The sequence below is a fragment of the Bombina bombina genome, chromosome 3 (genome assembly GCF_027579735.1).
Source record: "Bombina bombina isolate aBomBom1 chromosome 3, aBomBom1.pri, whole genome shotgun sequence".
In the NCBI taxonomy this organism is placed as follows: domain Eukaryota; kingdom Metazoa; phylum Chordata; class Amphibia; order Anura; family Bombinatoridae; genus Bombina; species Bombina bombina.
Window position 1 is genome coordinate 809,712,630 of NC_069501.1, and position 18,963 is coordinate 809,731,592.

Genomic DNA, 18,963 nt, shown 5'->3' on the forward strand with positions numbered 1-18,963 from the left:
GGGAGAGAGAGAGCAAAAGCGAGGGGAGAGAGAGCGCAAAAGAGGGAGACTGCAAAAGAAGCGGGAGAGAGAACAACAAAAAAAAGGACAGGGGGAGAGAGAGCAAAAGAGAGAGGAGAGAGAGAGCAAAAGAGAGGGAAGAGAGAGAGCAAAAGAGAGGGAGAGTAAAAGAGAGGGGGGAGAGGGAGAGCAAAAGAGAAGGGGGGAGAGAGAGCAAAAAAGTGTGAGAAAGAAAGCAAAAGAGAGGGGAGAGAGAGCAAAAGAGAGGAGAGAGAGAGCAAAAGAGAGGAGAGAGAGAGAGCAAAAGAGAGGGGAGAGAGAGAGCAAAAGAGAGGGGAGAGGGAGAGCAAAAGAGGGGAGCGAGAGAGCAAAAGAGAGGGAAGAGAGAGAGCAAAAGAGAGGGGAGAGAGCAAAGAGAGGGGGAGAGAGAGCAAAAGAGAGGGGAGAGAGACTTTAAATATCAAGCATAGAAATAAGCACAGGCATTGCATGAACTAATGAGATTGTGAGTGAGCGTATGAAAGCTCCACAGGTGAGAGAGCTAATTTAGTCTATGATTAAGGTTGTCAGGGTCGAAACACGTCAGGCTAGTCTGGCAAGTCTGTGCTATTTATTTTATTGTAACTTGTGAGCCATTTTTTAATCAACATGGAATAAAATATTTAACTTTTAACAGTACCGTTTTTATTTGTACTTAGAACTACAGGACCTATTAAATAAAACTAATACTACTGTAACATTATCTGAAGAAATAGCTTGTGGGGGCAAATTAAAGAAAGAGAAACACAGAGAGTACATTAAGCATTGCTGAAATTCAAGCAGTTAATGTATTTTAAAAATAATAAAAACGATAAGTTGTTGGCTAAGAAGTTATGCAATCGGGCAGTAGCAGATAGGATTCCATGTATAGTCTATACTGGTATGACTTTATATTCACCTGGGGATAAAGGCAATGCATTTCCATCTTACTGTGATAAGCTTTAATATTACAAAAAATGGCAGAGATCAGGTAGAGATCAGGGGGTGGGAGGTGTCAGGTGGGAGCTGACACTAAAGCTAAATTTAATCTTACAAGGTACCCAATTAACCCCTTCACTGCCGAGAATAGTCGAAGTGTGGTGCACAGCGGCAATTAGCGGCATTCTAATTACCAAAATCCAATGGCAAAGCCATACCATGTATGTCTGCTATTTCTGAACAAGAGAGATCCAAGAAAAGCTTCTACAATTATTTGTGTCATGCTTGAACAAGCAGTATGTAAATAAGTGAGAAACCCAAATTTTAACAATTTCTTTTAAATAATCACATTTGGCAGTGAAATGGTGGTATGAAATATACCAAAATAGACCTAGATCAATACCTTGAGTTGTCTACTTAAAAATATATATATATAGTTTTGACAGGTAAATAAAACAAAAACAAAGCTCTATTTCTGTTTAAATAGAGTGATAGCAAAAATGCTAAAAATTCTGAAATTCCTGGTAGAGAAGGGGTTAATATAACCATGTTGGTTATGCAAACCTGGGGAACAATAGAAATTCTGGTGTAGAAATAAAAACTAAGAAAACAAAGGTCTATGGGGCATATTTATTAAGCTCTGTAACCTGTCGCCAGAATTCAACCTGATCGAATACGATCGGGTTGATTGATACCCCCTGCTAGCCACGAATCTGGAGGGGGCAGCATTGTACCAGCAGTTCAAAGAACTTCTGGTGCAATGATAAATGCAGAGAGCGTATGCTGTCGGTATTTATCGATGTGCAGCGGACATGATCCACATGATCATGTCCGCTCGCACAATGAAAATTCGGCCCCTATAGCTCAAAACATTAGACCGCTGCTCCTTAACTTGTACGCCAGATATGATTGAGATGATTGACACCCCTTGCTAGCGGCTGCGAATATGTAGGGGGCAGCATTGCACAAGCATTTCTTGGGAAATGCTTGTGCAATGTTAAATGCCAACAGCAATGTTAAATGCCAATGCAATGTTAAATGCCAACAGCGTATGCTGTCGGCATTTATCGATGCAGGGCAGACATGATTCGCTATAGTGTATCATGTCCGCACGGTTTTCACACAAAAATACTGTGACCTACTGGTGATCATTTAGAGAGCTAATGGTAAATTTACAAACCAATATACTTTTTGGGTACACCCTCAGACATTCTTTAACTTCTGGGGCCCAATCCGATATGCAGCGTCGCCCGCAGAAGTCGGCGACGCCAAATTTTGCGCGGGTTTGATATCACATATACGGCGTAACATAGAAGTTACGCTCGTATATTTCTGCCTTCGCCCGTAGTTTTTCTACCCATAGGCTAACATACAAAACCCGCGCAGTTTGGTATCCAATATACAGCGTTAGGACTTACGTGGCGGAAATGGAGAAATCTTACTCCATTTTCACCTCGCCACAAAATGCAGGCGTAGCAAGCCTTACGCTGAGTATTGGAGCCCCGTAACTCCCTAAACTGCCTGCAAAATAAAACCTAACAACTAACGCATGCGCAATGTCTATCTACCTGTCAACTGCAATCCCCCACCGCAATCCCTAATAAAGTGTTTAACCCCTAAACCGCTGCTCCCGGACCCTGCCGCCACCTACATTAAATGTATTACCCCCTAATCTGAGCCCCCTACCCCGCCGCCACCTATATTAACTATATTAACCCCTAATCTGATCCCCCTACACCGCCGCCACCTATATTAACTATATTAACCCCTAAACCTAAGTCTAACCCTAACACCCCCTAACTAAATTATTATTTAAATAAATCTAAATAATATTAATATTATTAACTAAATTATTCCTATTTAAAACTAAATACTTACCTATAAAATAAACCCTAAGATAGCTACAATATAATTAATAATTACATTGTAGCTATTTTAGGGTTTATATTTATTTTACAGGTAACTTTGTATTTATTTTAACTAGGTACAATAGCTATTAAATAGTTAATAACTATTTAATAGCTACCTAGTTAAAATAATTACAAAATTACCTGTAAAATAAATCCTATCCTAAGTTACCATTACACCTAACACTACACTATCAATAAACTAATTAAATAAACTACAATTATCTAAACTAAAATACAATAAAATAAAATAAACTATATTACAAAAAAAACAAACACTAAATTACAAAAAATAAATATTACAAGAATTTTAATCTAATTACACCTAATCTAAGCCCCCTAATAAAATAAAAAAGCCCCCCAAAATAATAAAATTTCCCTACCCTAAATTAAATTACAAATAGCCCTTAAAAAATCAGCCAATAGAATGTCAGTAGCTCTTATTCTATTGGCTATTCAATTCAATTTTTGCGGGGCATTGCCCCAAAGTAATCAGCTCTATTACCAGCCCTTAAAAGGGCCTTTTGCAGGGCATTGCCCCAAAGTAATCAGCTCTTTTACCTGTAAAAAAAAGAACAACCCCCCCATTACAACCCACACACCCCTACTCTAAAACCCACCCGATCCCCCCTTAAAAAAACTAAGTCTAACACCCAAGTGCTCCTTACCTGTCCTGAAGACCGGCGGAGAAGGTCCTGTTCCAGGTGGTGAAGTCTTCTTCCAATCGGTGACCTCTTCTTCTTCCAGGAACCAGCCGGCGCGGAGTGGAGGAGTTGAAGACCGATAACCGGGGAGCTGAAGACCGTCCACTCTGGAACTGAAGACCGGCGATGCTGGAACTGAATATCGGCGACGCTGGAACTGAACACAGCGGAGCCATGGAGCGTGGAGGTTCCTCTTCATACGATCTCCACCGTACACTGAATAGGATTTCAAGGTACGCGATTAAAAATGGCGTCCCTTTAATTCCTATTGGCTGATTTGAGCCTTCAAATTCAAATCAGCCAATCAGATGAGAGCTACTGTAATTCTATTGGCTGATTTGAATAGCCAATAGAATAAGAGCTACTGACATTCTATTGGCTGATTTTTTTTAAGGGCTATTTGTAATTTTAGTTTAGGGTAGGGAAATTTTATTATTTTGGGGGGCTTTTTTATTTTATTAGGGGGCTTAGATTAGGTGTAATTAGATTAAAATTCTTTTAATATTTTCTTATTTTTTGTAATTTAGTGTTTGTTTTTTTGTAATATAGTTTAGTTTATTTAATTGTATTTTAGTTTAGATAATTGTAGTTTATTTAATTAATTTATTGATAGTGTAGTGTTAGGTGTAATGGTAACTTAGGTTAGGATTTATTTTACAGGTAATTTTATAATTATTTTAACTAGGTAGTTATTAAATAGTTATTAACTATTTGATAGCTATTGTACCTAGTTAAAATAAATACAAAGTTGCCTGTAAAATAAATATAAACCCTAAAATAGCTACAATGTAATTATTAATTATATTGTAGCTATCTTACGCCTAGATTTAGAGTTTTGTGGCCAAAGGGGTGCGTTAGCTACGCGTGCTTTTTTCTGGCCGCACCTTTTAAATACCGCTGGTATTTAGAGTTCACAGAATGGCTGGGTTTTCAGTGCGTTAGGCTCCAAAAAGGGAGCGTAGAGCATAATTTACCGCCACTGCAACTCTCGATACCAGCGGTGCTTACGGACGCGGCCAGCTTAAAAAACGTGCTCGTTCACGATTCCCCCATAGAAAACAATGGGGCTGTTTAAGCTGAAAAAAAACCTAACACCTGCAAAAAAGCCGCGTTCAGCTCCTAACGCAGCCCCATTGTTTGCTATGGGGAAACACTTCCTACGTCTGCACCTAACACCCTAACATGTACCCCGAGTCTAAACACCCCTAACCTTACACTTATTAACCTCTAATCTGCCGCCCCCGCTATCGCTGACACCTGCATATTTTTTTTAACCCCTAATCTGCCGCTCCGTAAACCGCCGCTACTTACATTATCCCTATGTACCCCTAATCTGCTGCCCATAACACTGCTGACCCCTATATTATATTTATTAACCCCTAATCTGCCCCCCACAACGTCGCCTCCACCTGCCTACACTTATTAACCCCTAATCTGCCGACCGGACCGCGCCGCTATTATAATAAAGTTATTAACCCCTAATCCGCCTCACTCCCGCCTCAATAACCCTATAATAAATAGTATTAACCCCTAATCTGCCCTCCCTAACATCGCTGACAACTAACTTCAAACATTAACCCCTAATCTGCCGACTGGAGCTCACCGCTATTCTAATAAATGTATTAACCCCTAAAGCTAATTCTAACCCTAACCCCAACACCCCCCTAAGTTAAATATAATTTTTATCTAACGAAATAAATTAACTATTATTAAATAACTTATTCCTATTTAAAGCTAAATACTTACCTGTAAAATAAACCCTAATATAGCTACAATATAAATTATAATTATATTGTAGCTATTTTAGGATTAATATTTATTTTACAGGTAACTTTGTATTTATTTTAACCAGGTACAATAGCTATTAAATAGTTAAGAACTATTTAATAGCTAAAATAGTTAAAATAATTACAAAATTACCTGTAAAATAAATCCTAACCTAAGTTACAATTAAACCTAACACTACACGATCAATAAATTAATTAAATAAAATACCTACAATTATCTACAATTAAACCTAACACTACACTATCAATAAATTAATTAAATACAATATCTACAAATAAATACAATGAAATAAACTAACTAAAGTACAAAAAATAAAAAAGAACTAAGTTACAAAAAATATTTTTTTTTTACAAACATTAGAAAAATATTACAACAATTTTAAACTAATTACACATACTCTAAGCCCCCTAATAAAATAACAAAGCCCCCCAAAATAAAAAAATGCCCTACCCTATTCTAAATTAAAAAAGTTCAAAGCTCTTTTACCTTACCAGCCCTGAACAGGGCCCTTTGCGGGGCATGCCCCAAAGAATTCAGCCCTTTTGCCTGTAAAAAAAACACATACAATACCCCCCCCCAACATTACAACCCACCACCCACATACCCCTAATCTAACCCAAACCCCCCTTAAATAAACCTTACACTAAGCCCCTGAAGATTCTATTGACTGATCGGAACAGCCAATAGAATGCAAGCTCAATCTGATTGGCTGATTGGATCAGCCAATTGGATTGAACTTGATTCTGATTGGCTGATTCCATCAGCCAATCAGAATATTCCTACCTTAATTCCGATTGGCTGATAGAATCCTATCAGCCAATCGGAATTCGAGGGACGCCATCTTGGATGACGTCATTTAAAGGAACCGTCATTCGGCAAGTAGGCGTCGGTTGAAGAGGTTGGATCCGCATCGGTTGGAAAGAAGATGGCTCCGCTCCGCTCCAGAAGAAAGAAGATTGAAATGCAGCTTGATAGACTTCATCCCGATGATGGACTTCCGACTTCAGCCCGATGATGGAGTTCTTCAGCCGCCGCTTGGATCCAGACTTCAGCCCGAGGATGGACGTCACTCTTCAGCCCCCCGCTTGGGCTTGGATCAACACTTCCGAGGCTTGGATCAAGACTTCCGAGGACGGATCGGTGAACCTGGTATGGTGAAGATAAGGTAGGAAGATCTTCAGGGGCTTAGTGTTAGGTTTATTTAAGGGGGGTTTGGGTTAGATTAGGGGTATGTGGGTGGTGGGTTGTAATGTTGGGGGGGGGGGGGTATTGTATGTGTTTTTTTTACAGGCAAAAGAGCTGAATTTTTTGGGGCATGCCCCGCAAAGGGCCCTGTTCAGGGCTGGTAAGGTAAAAGAGCTTTGAACTTTTTTAATTTAGAATAGGGTAGGGCATTTTTTTATGTTGGTTGGCTTTGTTATTTTATTAGGGGGCTTAGAGTAGGTGTAATTAGTTTAAAATTGTTGTAATATTTTTCTAATGTTTGTAAAAAAATGTTTATTTTTTGTAACTTAGTTCTTTTTTATTTTTTGTACTTTAGTTAGTTTATTTCATTGTATTTATTTGTAGATATTGTATTTAATTAATTTATTGATAGTGTAGTGTTAGGTTTAATTGTAGATAATTGTAGGTATTGTATTTAATTAATTTATTGATTGTGTAGTGTTAGGTTTAATTGTAACTTAGGTTAGGATTTATTTTACAGGTAATTTTGTAATTATTTTAACTATTTTAGCTATTAAATAGTTCTTAACTATTTAATAGCTATTGTACCTGGTTAAAATAAATACAAAGTTACCTGTAAAATAAATATTAATCCTAAAATAGCTATAATATAATTATAATTTATATTGTAGCTATATTAGGGTTTATTTTACAGGTAAGTATTTAGCTTTAAATAGGAATAATTTATTTAATAAGAGTTAATTTATTTCGTTAGATTTAAATTATATTTAATTTAGGGGGGTGTTAGTGTTAGGGTTAGACTTAGCTTTAGCGGTTAATCCATTTATTACAGTAGTGGCGAGATTTGGTCGTCAGATTAGGGGTTAATAATTGAAGTTAGGTGTCGGCGATGTTGGGGAGGGCAGATTAGGGGTTAATACTATTTATTATAGGGTTATTGAGGCGGGAGTGAGGCGGATTAGGGGTTAATAACTTTATTATAGTAGCGATGCGGTCCGCTCGGCAGATTAGGGGTTAATAAGTGTAGGCAGATGGAGGCGACGTTGAGGGGGGCAGATTAGGGGTTAATAAATATAATATAGGGGTCGGCGGTGTTAGGGGCAGCAGATTAGGGGTATATAAGTATAACGTAGGTGGCGGTCGGCAGATTAGGGGTTAAAAAAATTTAATCGAGTGGTGGCGAAGTGGGGGGACCTCGGTTTAGGGGTACATAGGTAGTTTATGGGTGTTAGTGTACTTTAGAGCACAGTAGTTAAGAGCTTTATAAACCGGCGTTAGCCCAGAAAGCTCTTAACTACTGACTTTTTTCTGCGGCTGGAGTTTTGTCGTTAGATTTCTAACGCTCACTTCAGCCACGACTCTAAATACCAGCGTTAGAAAGATCCCATTGAAAAGATAGGATACGCAAATGACGTAAGGGGATCTGCGGTATGGAAAAGTTGCGGCTGGAAAGTGAGCGTTAGACCCTTTAATGACTGACTCTAAATACCGGCGGTAGCCCAAAACAGGCGTTAGGAGCCTCTAACGCTGGTTTTCACGGCTACCGCCCAACTCTAAATCTAGGCCTTAGGGTTTATTTTATAGGTAAGTATTTAATTTTAAATAGGAATAATTTAGTTAATAATATTAATATTATTTAGATTTATTTAAATAATAATTAAGTTAGGGGGTGTTAGGGTTAGACTTAGGTTTAGGGGTTAATATAGTTAATATAGGTGGTGGCGGTGTAGGGGGGTCAGATAAGGGGTTAATATAGTTAATAAAGGTGGCGGCGGTGTAGAGGGTCAGATTAGGGGGGTAATACATTTAATGTAGGTGGCGGTGGGGTCCGGGAGCGGCGGTTTATGGGTTAATACTAGGATAGGTTTATTGCGGTGTGGGCTATGGCGGTTTAGGGGTTAATAATTAGGCTTATTGCGTTGTGGGGTGTTGTCGGTCTAGGGGTTAATACATTTATTGTTAGGAGTGAGAGGGGGGATTGCGTATATAGGGGTATACGTGTCGGGCTATTTTTGGGAGGCATGTTAGACAGTTACGGGAGATTTAAGACTTTAGTTCGTTTTTTTAGGCGGCGGCAGTTTCTAAAGTGCCGTAAGTCACTGGCGACTCCAGAAATTTGTACTTACGCTTATTTCTGGACATTGCTAGTTTGTCCGACTTATGGCACTTTAGCAACTGTCGGCGCCGTATATGTGATAGCCCGATGTGCGAGGTGAAACTACGGGCGGCACAGGTTTCCACGCTTGCGCCGAAACCTGCGCCGTATATCGGATCGCGCCCTTGATCTTTAATATTTCTACTCTTTAATTGAATCTAACTGCTCACACACTACTTGCAATCCTTAACATCCTTATGATCATCTGTTGCCTAAGTTAATTATTCTTCCCTAAACCCAAAATGCCTCTCTTCTACTTTTAACTACTTTCTCTACCTTTCTGCTATCACTTCCATAGCTACCAGGTAAAAAAATCCCCAATGAACCACAGGGATATATACTTTCAAACAAGCTCTCCAAACACACCAGTGTCTTTATTCTGACCTATTCCATGTAACTTAAATAGAATTCATAATAATAAAACAAAAACATTGGTTGCTATATACTAACTTCTCAATCAAAATATTATTTTCAACATGAAACAAGTCCTGCCAATTCCTAAGCAGAAATCCAATTAAGATTTAATTTCTACATTACGGAATAGCTGTGTAGCTTGCCAATCATGAATAATGACCCATTTAATCAACTATCAGAACAATAATTGAAACATCCTTGTGGGTAAATTGAGTATGTAAAGGCATAGCAAACTAAAAATATAATTAAAAATAATACAGTTACCTTAGCTCAAGCTGTGTCAAGTGACTTAAAATAATAGGCTTAATAGGAACCAACCAAAATTAAATATTTGAAAATTTACAAGTGGTTCATTATTTTCACTAAGCCAAGAAACCAAATAATTAAACCTTGTGTTTTTACAATTTGCATATTTTGCTTAAAAGAGCACCAGTCTGTTTCTGGGTTTGGTGAATTCCAGATCCAGATAGCCATGACTTTATTTTATTTCTGGCTCCTAATCTACATGATCTATCTATCTATCTATCTATCTATCTATCTATCTATCTAATCTATCTACGTTTTATACAAATGTGTTGACCCCTGTTGTATATACATGTACAGTATTATGAGTAGAGCATATAGTTTATATTTTTAAAATGTTTATTGCTTATCTTTAGCTACTAATTGGCAAGGAAAGGGCACAGTTGGAGCAGGTTTTTTCCATCCCCCAAGGAACATCAGAAGGGGGGGAAGAGGTGGACGAGGAAGAGGTTACAGACAACAGAATCTGAGGCAGCAAAATCGCTATCCTTTGAGACGAGGCCAGGGGACATCAAGATACAGAAACAAAATATAATTAACCTCTCCAAGCATACTTTAAGTAAAGTAGAGGAGCACATACTTGGCCTAGGTCTGACCTTTGTACCTACAACAAACTTTAACCTATTCAGGACTTTATTGGACGTGAACAAACTAATAAGAAACTTAACCGTTAAGACATTTTACAAAGGGCAGTCAGAGGTTACAGACTATGAGTCAGGAGAAACCATGGTAGATAGGAATTTTGCACAGGAACCAAGAAAAGATTTTAATTTTCAAGAGATTTGTGATGTGGTATTTTGGAGTCTCTCCAGAATGAATCCAGGGTCTCAGAGTACCAAGTCTGAAAACAAAATCCAGATTTTATCGCATCCAAAATAGAGGACCCATTTCGGAGAGATTCCAAAAAAGGGTTGAGAATGATCTATCAAAATTATACTACTCTACAGACCTCCAGAATGGACATAATATTTCTAGAAGAGAGAGGGAAGCACTAGAATCAAGAATAAGAATATAACTATAAGGGCTGCAGTAGTCCTTGTGAATGGGGATGACTTTGTAGCAGAGGCACATAGACAGCTCAACATTGAAGAAGATTATTCCATTCTCAAAAGGAACCCAGTGGGACTTTTCTGGAGACAATTAGCCACCCTTATTGATAATGGGATAGACTTTGGGGTGTATGGATCAGGACACTAGAAACTATTTACTAGTGGATAACCCAGTCACCCTATCTTCAATCACTTGCCAAAAGGCCACAAGTCTCTTGTGGACATCAAGGGGAGGCCAATTGTCAGTGGAATTGGCTCGTTGACAGAGCATTTATCTGAGTGGCTGGAAATGATTTTACAGCCTATTGTAGTCACTCTCCCGAGTTACATTTCTGACACTAAACAGGTATTAGACTTATCAGAATTTATGTGGGAGGAAAAGTTTATATGGTTGACAGTTGATGTAAAATCTTTGTATTTGAGTATACCCCACGAAAAGGGGTTGGAGGCACTCAGGTTTTTTTCTAACAAGAGAATACAGAGGTAATGCAGAGTATGTGAACTTCATAATTAGAGTAGCCGAGTTTCACCTAACTCATAATTATTTTGAGTTTGAAGGGGTGTTCTATCACCAAAGGTGTAGAACAGCCATGGGGGCTAAATTTGCCTCCAAATATGCCAACCTCTTTATGGGGTGGTGGGAGCTGTTCCACGTCTTTGGAGATGGAAACCCATACAGAGATTGTTTGGTACAGGAGATTAATTGAAAACTTGCTATTTATATGGAGAGGGGATGAAATAGAGTTATTAGAATTCACCAAAGGATTAGATACAAATATATCAGGTATCTGTTTTACTTTACAGTCAAACAAACTCAAAATTTATTTTCTAGACCAGTGATTTTTAACCTTTTTGCCGTGGCACACTTTTTTACATTAAAAAATCCTGTGGCACACCACCATCCCAAAATTTAAAAAAAAATCACACATTGTAGCCCAATACAGCATATATATATATATCAAATTTAGTAACGGAGGGGAAGCAATCGCTATGAGCTTATACTAAGACAGAAGGTGACCAACCGGTTGGCTTCAAGGCTAATACTGGTATGGTCTTTGAATATATCAAATATATGGTGCAGACCCTTATGTAGAATAAATGAGTTTACATAGAAAGAATAAATCCTGGAAAGAAAATACAAAAGACCAGGATGAAAGACAGGGAATTCAGCACTCTTTTTCAAAATTAAACTAAAGCTCAAAAACCTTATTCAAAATGTGTCAACCTCCAAGGCTTGTGTAGCTGTAAAGGAGAGAACTCTCTGGCACTTACTGTAAATTACATATATATATACAAAGATAGAAAAACGCAAAAAGACCCAATTGGTAGATATGATCTCTTTATATGAATATCAAATAGCATAAAAAATACAACATATTATGTTACAAACCTGACCGGTCAGGGGATAGTGTCTATACCAAAACAGAAATTATAAACATGATATGTGGTTATTTTCACAGGCCTGTGGAGCCATGTGTGTAAACTGCAGGATAAGAATGGGGGACAATAATTTGACTACTACACCCTACTGCTTGCGGCACCTTAGTATGTAAGGCTATATGCCGGGCAGATTACTATATGGGATCTAAGTAGTTACAGTTAGTGTACCCCAACACCTATGCAGAAGTATTAATGTTCTTAAAGACTGATAGCACATATACATGTAACTATAAGATATATTTGTGGGGGACTGAAATACAAGCTACTACACCCAGCTGCTTACGGCACCTTATAGGGTTAAGGCAAAATGCCGGGCAGGTATATGAATGGGATCTAAGTAGGTTGTGGTGCCGTGCCCCAAAATATGTACAAATATCTTATTGTCATGCAAACAAACAATTTAGCACAGTAGTATACAGCCAGCCTCGCTGAGTAATTACTTAGAGGTAGCTACTCTTGCTATCGAGTGAGAATGTCCCTTTGGAGAAAGGTTATGCAAGCTGAAAAGTTAGCCATGAAGCAAATACAAATAAATGCAGAAAGCACAAGGTTTAGCCTCCGTGTTGTGTGGTATTGGTAAGCTTCAAGCGCATATTAGTAGCATTCCTTCAGGGAGTGTTTAAAGTATACTCTCTCAACAGGGTATCATCATCCAAGACAGTCAGTAGGCAGCCTATTAATCAGGCAGTGACAAGGTAGTATACGACCTGTTTCCTTTAAAGTTGTTTCTGTGACTGACTCTTAGGAGATGAGCCTCATTGGGTGTTCAGGAACTCCATTCTGGAAATCCGACAGATATGTTTGTTTGCAGCGTGTCTGTTCCGTGTATTCGACACCTATCACATGCTCCGGTCAGCTTGTCCAATGCCGGACGCGCGTTTCACCCGCTAGGTGTGTCGGGCTTCGTCAGGGCGTGATGACGTTGGGAGTGCTTCGTCTCCCTTTAAGGTTTGCTTAATGACACGCCCCTATTGAGGAAATCTCACAGTGCTTCATCAGCAATGCTAATTCATAAGGGAACAAACCCTTAGAAGTATGCGTTGATTCATGCAAGTATAATAATTATACAAAAAATTAAAGTATGCTCATTTAAGACTGGTTACATACTAGGATAAAGAGATCATATATACCTGAAAGAAACAACAATTGGGTGTTTTGTATGTGAAATACTTAAAAAATATATACATATATATATCAAAAACATGTAATTTACCTATTTAGCCTTTATGTCCCTAGAGGAGTGATATCAAAAGTTATTCTGATACACCCAAATGGGTGATGTAATATACAAAATGTACGGGCATATCTGTACCGGGATAGACAATGGACTAGGAATGATAAAGACTGCTGTCATATTTTATAGAAAGCATGCCATGTCTATTCTATCATTTAACCCTTTAGGTATCTGTGTTTGAAGGATCGTAATCCACCTGCATTCCTTTTGGAGGAGGACTTTATCGTTGTCCCCTCCTCTGTTATTAGTAATGCCTCTGTCAATGCCTATGAATGTGAGGGAGTCAGGAATACAAGCATGAGCATCCTCAAAATGCTTAGCCACATTGCTTTTGGGATTCTTGTTTTTTATGTCATCCCTGTGCTCAGTGATCCGGTCTTTAATGGCTCTCCGAGTTTTGCCCACATAGAACTGTGGGCAACTACAGGAGAGAAGGTAGATGACACCTTCTGTATTGCATGTGACGTGATGCTTAAGTTTGTATACCTTGCCAGTATGTGTGGAAAAAACTTTAGTTTTTACCATGTATTTACACGCTACACATCTTCCACATGGATGACTTCCCGTGGATCTATGTGTAGTGAGCCAATCAGTTTGTTTTTTTGGTGACATAAATTGGCTTCTCACCAACTTATCCCTAAGGTTAGGTGCTCTTCTGGCAGTGATATTGGGGTGGTCTCCCACCTCCTTTAATACCCCTTCATCACTTGTTAAAACATGCCAGTTTTTGTCAAGTATGGTTCGCAGAGCTGGCCAATGGCAGTTATAATCTGCGATCAGTCTGATTGGACCTTGCACAGGTTTCTCCTTTGGTATCAAGAGTTGCTCCCGATTTCGGTGGGCTGCCTCATTCAGAGCCCTCTTAATGACTCTCTTCGAGTACCCCCTGTCTTCAAAACGTTTTTTCATTTCTTGTGCGTGCTCAAAGTATTTTGTTTTTGATGAGCAATTGCGGCGTAATCTGAGAAACTGTCCTTTGGGTATTCCCTTTTTGAGATGGTCAGGATGGTGGCTAGTTGCAAGAAGCAAACTATTGGTTGCCGTCTCCTTGCGGAAGTTCTCAGTTTCAATTAGACCCTGATTCAAATTTATTTTAATGTCCAAAAAGGAAATTTCCTTTCTACTGGACTGCAATGTAAGAAGGATATTTTTATCGTTCCTGTTCAGAGTATCAACAAAGTCCAGGAGACCCTGTTCAGAGCCCTCCCATATGAGGAAAATGTCATCCACATATCTAAGCCATATGTGGATGTTTTCCTCAAAGAGAGGGCTCTGATACACATCCTCCATTTCCCATGCTCCCAAATGGAGGCATGCATAGGTGGGGACACAAGTCGCCCCCATGGCTGTTCCTTGCTGCTGTACATATATCTTATTATCAAAGAGAAACACATTGTTAGTCAGAATAAATTCTAACAATTCCATGACAAAATCTGTGTGTTTTTGTGTCTGCGTTCCTCTCATCGTAAGGAAGTGTCTGCATGCTTTCATACCTACATCATGTGGAATTGATGAATACAAACCTTCCACATCCAAACAAGCCATGATAGCACCTTGAGGGACCGAAAGCTTATCAATTTTCCTAAGAAAATCTGCTGTGTCCAGGATGTATGATGGTAATGTGTTTAGAAAGGGTCTGAGGAAGTAGTCTAAATAATTGCCTAAATTTTCAGTTAAACTGCCAATTCCTGCAATTATGGGACGACCTGGCGGGTGACTGGCGTTTTTATGTATCTTCGGGATACAATAGAAGACAGGTGTTATAGGGTGCTCCGGATAGAGATATTTGTGTTCCGAATTTGTGGTGAGCCCATTGCTTTTTGCCTTTTTTAGAATGTTAAACAGGGTATATTGTAGGGAAGATGTGGGGTTGTATGTCATGGGTTTGTAATGCTTTGTATTCAAAAGCTGGCGTTTTGCCTCCAAGACATACAAATTCTCATCCCAGAGGACAAGGTTACCACCCTTGTCCGCTGGCTTAATTAGGAAGCCTTTTGCATTCATGAGTTCACCTAGAGCTTTCCGTTCAGGTTTTGATAGGTTGTCATCCACTATTCCTGTAAGGGATAGTTGGTTGACTTCCTTCTCAACCTGTCTCACGAATATGTTGACTGCCGGTACCATTGAAAGTTGTGGCATATATTTTGATTTAGCCTTGAAATCTGAGGTAGTTTTGTTATAACTAGGAGTATACTTTGGTTGCGAGGGGGTGTATTGACTCCCCTCATTTTCTTCGAGAAGGCTTTGGAGAGTCTCTACTGTGGGCATGTCATCTTTAGTGATGTTAACATCCTCCACTAGGTATCTGCTTTTGCCCTTCATTATCTGAGATAATACAATCTTTCGGGCAAACAGATGGAGATCTTTTATAAAGTTGAATTTGTCAAGGTAGTTGGTTGGACAGAACGAAAGACCTTTCTTAAGGACCTTGATATGTTCAAGGTTTAATTTAAATGAAGATAGATTTATTATCTGAAGGCCTTCTTCTGCTGTTTTTAATATCCCCTGCGTCCCCGGTATCGCCGGGGTCTGCCCCTGACAAAATTCCCCTGATTCTGGTTTTGTCTCCGTTGCCTGGAGGGGTATCTCCTCTCTCTTGAGTCTGAATTTATCCCTCCTCCGCCTTCTCTTCCTACCTCCTCTCCTCCTTCCCCTAAAAAATTATGTGATTTCTCTGTGTTTGATCTATGATGTTCAGATTCTACATCAGAGACATCAGTGCCAGAATCATAGGTACCTATGATTCTGGCACTGATGTCTCTGATGTAGAATCTGAACATCATAGATCAAACACAGATAAATCACATAATTTTTTAGGGGAAGGAGGAGAGGAGGTAGGAAGAGAAGGCGGAGGAGGGATAAATTCAGACTCAAGAGAGAGGAGATACCCCTCCAGGCAACGGAGACAAAACCAGAATCAGGGGAATTTTGTCAGGGGCAGACCCCGGCGATACCGGGGACGCAGGGGATATTAAAAACAGCAGAAGAAGGCCTTCAGATAATAAATCTATCTTCATTTAAATTAAACCTTGAACATATCAAGGTCCTTAAGAAAGGTCTTTCGTTCTGTCCAACCAACTACCTTGACAAATTCAACTTTATAAAAGATCTCCATCTGTTTGCCCGAAAGATTGTATTATCTCAGATAATGAAGGGCAAAAGCAGATACCTAGTGGAGGATGTTAACATCACTAAAGATGACATGCCCACAGTAGAGACTCTCCAAAGCCTTCTCGAAGAAAATGAGGGGAGTCAATACACCCCCTCGCAACCAAAGTATACTCCTAGTTATAACAAAACTACCTCAGATTTCAAGGCTAAATCAAAATATATGCCACAACTTTCAATGGTACCGGCAGTCAACATATTCGTGAGACAGGTTGAGAAGGAAGTCAACCAACTATCCCTTACAGGAATAGTGGATGACAACCTATCAAAACCTGAACGGAAAGCTCTAGGTGAACTCATGAATGCAAAAGGCTTCCTAATTAAGCCAGCGGACAAGGGTGGTAACCTTGTCCTCTGGGATGAGAATTTGTATGTCTTGGAGGAAAAACGCCAGCTTTTGAATACAAAGCATTACAAACCCATGACATACAACCCCACATCTTCCCTACAATATACCCTGTTTAACATTCTAAAAAAGGCAAAAAGCAATGGGCTCACCACAAATTCGGAACACAAATATCTCTATCCGGAGCACCCTATAACACCTGTCTTCTATTGTATCCCGAAGATACATAAAAACGCCAGTCACCCGCCAGGTCGTCCCATAATTGCAGGAATTGGCAGTTTAACTGAAAATTTAGGCAATTATGTAGACTACTTCCTCAGACCCTTTCTAAACACATTACCATCATACATCCTGGACACAGCAGATTTTCTTAGGAAAATTGATAAGCTTTCGGTCCCTCAAGGTGCTATCATGGCTTGTTTGGATGTGGAAGGTTTGTATTCATCAATTCCACATGATGTAGGTATGAAAGCATGCAGACACTTCCTTACGATGAGAGGAACGCAGACACAAAAACACACAGATTTTGTCATGGAATTGTTAGAATTTATTCTGACTAACAATGTGTTTCTCTTTGATAATAAGATATATGTACAGCAGCAAGGAACAGCCATGGGGGCGACTTGTGCCCCCACCTATGCATGCCTCCATTTGGGAGCATGGGAAATGGAGGATGTGTATCAGAGCCCTCTCTTTGAGGAAAACATCCACATATGGCTTAGATATGTGGATGACATTTTCCTCATATGGGAGGGCTCTGAACAGGGTCTCCTGGACTTTGTTGATACTCTGAACAGGAACGATAAAAATATCCTTCTTACATTGCAGTCCAGTAGAAAGGAAATTTCCTTTTTGGACATTAAAATAAATTTGAATCAGGGTCTAATTGAAACTGAGAACTTCCGCAAGGAGACGGCAACCAATAGTTTGCTTCTTGCAACTAGCCACCATCCTGACCATCTCAAAAAGGGAATACCCAAAGGACAGTTTCTCAGATTACGCCGCAATTGCTCATCAAAAACAAAATACTTTGAGCACGCACAAGAAATGAAAAAACGTTTTGAAGACAGGGGGTACTCGAAGAGAGTCATTAAGAGGGCTCTGAATGAGGCAGCCCACCGAAATCGGGAGCAACTCTTGATACCAAAGGAGAAACCTGTGCAAGGTCCAATCAGACTGATCGCAGATTATAACTGCCATTGGCCAGCTCTGCGAACCATACTTGACAAAAACTGGCATGTTTTAACAAGTGATGAAGGGGTATTAAAGGAGGTGGGAGACCACCCCAATATCACTGCCAGAAGAGCACCTAACCTTAGGGATAAGTTGGTGAGAAGCCAATTTATGTCACCAAAAAAACAAACTGATTGGCTCACTACACATAGATCCACGGGAAGTCATCCATGTGGAAGATGTGTAGCGTGTAAATACATGGTAAAAACTAAAGTTTTTTCCACACATACTGGCAAGGTATACAAACTTAAGCATCACGTCACATGCAATACAGAAGGTGTCATCTACCTTCTCTCCTGTAGTTGCCCACAGTTCTATGTGGGCAAAACTCGGAGAGCCATTAAAGACCGGATCACTGAGCACAGGGATGACATAAAAAACAAGAATCCCAAAAGCAATGTGGCTAAGCATTTTGAGGATGCTCATGCTTGTATTCCTGACTCCCTCACATTCATAGGCATTGACAGAGGCATTACTAATAACAGAGGAGGGGACAACGATAAAGTCCTCCTCCAAAAGGAATGCAGGTGGATTACGATCCTTCAAACACAGATACCTAAAGGGTTAAATGATAGAATAGACATGGCATGCTTTCTATAAAATATGACAGCAGTCTTTATCATTCCTAGTCCATTGTCTATCCCGGTACAGATATGCCCGTACATTTTGTATATTACATCACCCATTTGGGTGTATCAGAATAACTTTTGATATCACTCCTCTAGGGACATAAAGGCTAAATAGGTAAATTACATGTTTTTGATATATATATGTATATATTTTTTAAGTATTTCACATACAAAACACCCAATTGTTGTTTCTTTCAGGTATATATGATCTCTTTATCCTAGTATGTAACCAGTCTTAAATGAGCATACTTTAATTTTTTGTATAATTATTATACTTGCATGAATCAACGCATACTTCTAAGGGTTTGTTCCCTTATGAATTAGCATTGCTGATGAAGCACTGTGAGATTTCCTCAATAGGGGCGTGTCATTAAGCAAACCTTAAAGGGAGACGAAGCACTCCCAACGTCATCACGCCCTGACGAAGCCCGACACACCTAGCGGGTGAAAC